Here is a 5,392-nt window from a genome sequence, read left to right as displayed (position 1 = left end):
AAGCATGTTCGCTGAACAGAACAAAGTTGAGAAAAAGTAAACTGATTCCGTGCTTCATTTATACCTTGACATCTCTAAAGCATAGGCAGCACCAAACAAAGGACACAAAACACAGCAGCAAGAACAGGATCTGACTAAAGGGACTAAATCCTGCTGCCCTTTTTCTCCCTTTTCTTGCCACTTTATTTTAACTGCAATAGTTCAGTTTTGTCACAAACACAGTGCTGTAGATTTTCGCCTTTTTTTTTTTTAAACCTGTCAGCAGTTCTAACCTTCATTTTATGTTGGACTTGGACTAGGTAAAGCCGTTGAAAGTAAAGAAATGCACTACGCCTGTGACAGTGATGGGCTTGACCATTCTGGCTGCTGGCACAAGCATCCAGACCTCATCACCGGCGTCATCGCTGCCAAGAAAGCTTTGGTGATATGACAGTGTCCAGCTCTGTTGGAGCAACCTCTTCGACATCACCGTTGGGTACACTGTGGAGAATCTTTTTGCCTCTAACTGTTCTTCTCTATCTCTGTCTTTCTGGTTGTGGGTTTCTTAATAAGAATCCTTTGTAGGTCTATTCAGTTCTGCTCACATTGTCACCATTTGTTAATGTATACTAGACCACACAGCGACTATAAGGGCTTGTGATTGATACCCCGAGGATCGGATGTCCTGCGTTCAGGCAGGCTGTTCTTTCTCTGCATGTACCATGTATTTTTACAGGGCCACTACTCATAGTAGGATGTGAACTGATGCAAAGCGTACGGCAAAAAACTATGTTTTTTTTCTGTTTAAATAAGAATAAGAAACTTCTCTTATACGGTGGATTATTTATGTGTATAACTTAAGATGCTGGGTCGGATTATACCACCAGTTATACCCTCATAACTCCTTGATGCAATCGCAGCCGTGTCTACTTGCTGGGCAGGCTTCCAGTTCCATGGCTGCTGTTTGGGGCGGTGTTCCGAGGCGAGCCATACCATGTGAACAGCAAAGGCCTGCTCTGCTCCATCATCCTCCTTTTCCTCATGCTGGTAGCCGTCATCATCGTCATCGCTGTGTGCCGCTGGCGCATGAGCAAGGTCATGGGCGTTCTCATGCTCGTCCTCTACGTCATCTTCGTCGTCATCAGCGTCTTGCTGGAGTTTGAGACCATCAGGTGCCCGGCGTGAGCCCGTCTGTGTGTCCAGATACCACCGACCCACCTCTTTTGAACATTACTACCAACACATCCAGCTCTAGTCATTGACAGAAAAGACAAGACTGAGATCTTATACAGTAGAATGTCCTCACACACTTTACATTACGTCTATCTTTAGTTAAGCGTGATACAGACCTCGGACATGAGGCTACTAACGTGACAAATTTGAGATATGGGAGCATCATGGAAGACCTTAATCAAAACTTGCAGACGTTTCTAGAAAATGTACCTGTAGCTTTTAGAGGCATACATGGTAAGTATATTTATATGAAAGGTGCCATGGTTTGAAAAAGATATCAGACTGGCGTTTAGATGGAGAAAAAGATATGGTGAAATCAGTTACCGCGAAGAGTCACTTTGACGGCTATCGTGTGTCTGACGTTTTGCTGGAGGAAGACAGACTCCAGATTAAGCTGAAACAGTATTTCTTCATTTCTGAAAGTGCTTGGCGGTACTGCCACAAAACAGGTACAAACTCATCCTGTGGTTCTCTAAACACACGTAATTTATTGCTTGGAAAATGCTGTTAGGGAGAGATAAACACCCTGTCTGCATTGTTTTCCCTGTTTTCCATTTCCCCAGGAAATGACATGATGAGAGAGATCATAGGTCATTTCTTGATGTGTTGACAGACATACCACTGTCAGTCAAAGCAAGAAAAAATGTCCTGTCACATTACACACCTTCTGACAACAACAAAGAAATCTTACAACACTTAGTACCTTGAAGAAAGAGAAAATATACTATTTTTATGTACTGAAGCAAAAAGAGTATGTATGTCTTGTCCCCTGTAAATTACTGCGCAAGTCAGTGCAAGCGTACAATGCTGTTCTCAGATCATTTAAGCTTAACATCTGTTATATATTATTTTGCTAAAATATTTTCGCCAAGAAATTGCATATTAGTATGCTCAATAATTAGGCTGTATTCCAGTCAGGATTTCATAATAGCGACTTTTGAATCCTTTTGACTCAGACTGTAGTACCTTAAGAGGTTTTTGGTGTAAAAGGCTATGTTGTCGTTAATTGTAATTTCTTTTGATTGTGTGTTGTGGTTTGCAGCTGGACTGTATGTAATATTCTGAAGTGCGAATTGTTCGGATGTATTGGCTGGCTTTCTCTTCGCCATGCCTCACTCGATCGCTTCGATAGCGGCATTGAGCTACAGTGAATAAACAAACATACACACACTCAGATGCACTCACACTTTTTTAAGGAAAATGCGTTGATTGACATTTTAATCTTTTACTTTTACTTATTTTAAAAAAAACCCCAAAAAACAAAACAAACCATTTTTTGTTCATAAAAAGGGACGGGGCAATGGGTTGGTTGAAAGGGAGACAATCGAAGGCGTGAAACAGTTGTCACAAGGGCAATGTCGATGTGTCCATATGAGCTGGTCTACAGACATCTATTACAAACCACGCGAGTTGACGCCACATTAAATCATCAGACTTGAAGATGATCGTCGAAATTCTGTTAATGCACGCTGACAGGAGAAGATATGAGTAAAAAACGTACGTAGAAGGGGTTTTGGATGGGCGGAGTTTTTAAATAAAAGGGAGATAATTATTCAATTTCTAGCAGTGGACACTAGTCGATCAATATCACTAAAACAAAAGCACGAAATCTCCGAAATGTAGCTTTGTAATATAATAAATATTTTAAAATTATATAATGTTTGGTAAGTAAATATGCAATTGCATATAAAAGCATTTTTATAGAAAATATAAGCATTAAGCTAGTACACGCAAATATGCACCCTAACTTTACAGAAACATGGGTTTGGCTAAGGTGAGTCGTCAATCTTCTGTGCTCGAGAGGAAAGCGGACGTACAGTTGCTGTTCAGTTCGTCTATTTTCTCGGCTGGCATCGTCGTAAAGATCATTACCATGGAGTAATGGTCATATTAAACTCGTTAAGTCAATGAGTAGGTTAGAAAGTGCGTTGCGCATGGGCTTGCCTGCCTTCCCATCTAAGTAATTCGCGACGAACAGCAGAATTTTCGCTTAAAATATAATATAGAAATATAATAGAATATAGAAAATATAAGCATTAAGCTAGTACACGCAAATATGCACCCTAACTTTACAGAAACATGGGTTTGGGTAAGGTGTGAGTGGTCAAGTTGCAGGATCTACAATCTGAATTTCTCTAGCTCTGCATGGTTCTAAGCATCGTCGTAATGACCGTTACCAGTGAGTAATGGTCAGATTAAAATTCTAATGTCACTGAGTAGGTTAGAAAGTGTGTAGCGTATGGGCTAGCGTGCCGTCCCCTCTAAATAATTCACGACGAACAGCAGAACTTTCGCAGAGTATATACGAGTGTCTCGCGGTATGATGTCTACTTGGGTTAAACCACTCAGCACAAATATAAAAGTTCAACGAGGACTCACCAATCACAATCAGCGTTGACTGCGAATGATTCAGAGCGAGATCAAAAGAGCTTCTAACAGCTGACATCTTTTTCCCGACTGATTTAGCGGGGACTAAGAATTCATCCCATGTCGCTGATTCCCAAGGACCATTGAAAATATAGGAATTAATTTATGGGATTCATATGGCAGGTATCCATCGATTATATTTATTGTTGTGTGAAACTGTGATCACTTAGTCATTAGAGTTTGATATCAATCCTTCCTGTCTGCTTGCATCTACTTTCTCATCGATTTGTAATATTTTAATAACATAATGTGAACAGAGTAATATTTTCTCAACAAGGAATAACACTTGAATTACTTTGCACTTCCAATTTATGTAGTACGACATACAAAAAGATTATCGTCCGGATAATCGTTGTTAATCACATGTGCGTCCAAAAGTTTCTAGATTTCAGCCTGTACACGACTTTTTCTTGTTTCAGCTGTGGTCGCTGTGCATATTGGACAGGCATCACCCATGCATGTGTGTTTATCCTCTTGTTTGTATACGCTCATGTCTGCTAGTGCGCTCGCTCAAGTGTATAACAGCAAGTGTGTCGGTATGCGCGCTCGTAAGATGAATGTCAGTGTCAACTTTTACTACAAAACCCTGTAGCTATCTCTGTAGCTGTTGCCAGTCAGAGAAGGCTGTGGCAGAGGCAGTAGGAAAAGAATGCTAGCGGTAGTGATGGTTGCTATAGTAATGCTAGAAAACAAATGGTCTCCTCTGTACACCCCTACCAAACAGACACAACAGCCACCCTCGACTTTTGGAAAGATGGTTTTGGGTGAATATTTTTTGCTGGAGCATTTCACTGAAAAACTCTTGCTGCAGTGTGACATCATTTCTTCTGGAACATTTCACTTTAAAAAAAAACTCTCTGCCGTTTTTGTGGTCCGATCTTAAGGCTTTCCAAGATCTGGATCACAGCATGCATGCCTTTTCAAGACGATAGATAGATGAGCAGCGAAAATAAAAGTACACATACAAATACACATGATGGGATATCTGGGGGAGGAGGGCTTAAATATAGGCCGATCAGGTGGTTTGAGTTCTAATTTAGCGCAGTGCCGTTCAGTGACCATTAAAGAGATTTTCTGGGACCGCAGGGGATTTATCAGATGAAAGGTCAGGCTGCGAAGGCTTTGTATTTATCAAAGTATCGATATGGCATTCACTTAGGGCGACTTGCGTACAAAGTTGTATCTTGCCATAGCACAATGTTTGGAAGAAACAAGCGTCAAGTCAAAGTTAGAGAACAAGCCAATGTCTGACTTCATGGCGTCTCCTCTGTGATTGACTCTTGTTTTACTAAAGAGCCGAGAGACGCAGGTTTGGAACCGGGAGCCGAGTGTGACAACTGCAATGACTCGCGTTGTGATTGTTGTGTGGCCACTGTTCAAAGCGGAAAGAAACTGCGATGGTTGTTGAGAGGTAAGCATGTTCGCTGAACAGAACAAAGTTGAGAAAAGGTAAACTGATTCCGTGCTTCATTTATACCTTGACATCTCTAAATTATAGGCAGCACCAAACAAAGAACACAAAACACAGCAGCAAGAACAGGATCTGGATTAAGGGACTAAAACCTGCTGCCCCTTTTCTCCCTTTTCTTGCCACTTTATTTTAACTGCAATAGTTCAGTTTTGTCACAAACACAGTGCTGTAGATTCTCGCTTTTTTTTAAACCTGTCAGCAGTTCTAACCTTCATTTTTGTTGGACTTGGACCAGGTAAAGCCGTTGAAAGGTAAAGAAATGCACTACGCCTGTGACAGGTG

The 5,392-nt window shown here is 41.0% G+C and overlaps 1 pseudogene; it reads left to right on the top strand.

Annotated features, from left to right (window-relative positions):
- Positions 1-344: 344 nt before the first annotated feature.
- On the top strand, positions 345-1,344 carry LOC112554204 (annotated as a pseudogene).
- The last annotated feature ends 4,048 nt before the right edge of the window (positions 1,345-5,392 follow it).

Source organism: Pomacea canaliculata, linkage group LG13, assembly GCF_003073045.1.
Source record: "Pomacea canaliculata isolate SZHN2017 linkage group LG13, ASM307304v1, whole genome shotgun sequence".
Taxonomy (NCBI): Eukaryota; Metazoa; Mollusca; class Gastropoda; order Architaenioglossa; family Ampullariidae; genus Pomacea; species Pomacea canaliculata.
The sequence above is the reverse complement of the archived record's forward strand: the minus strand, read 5'-3'. Positions and strand labels throughout refer to the sequence as shown.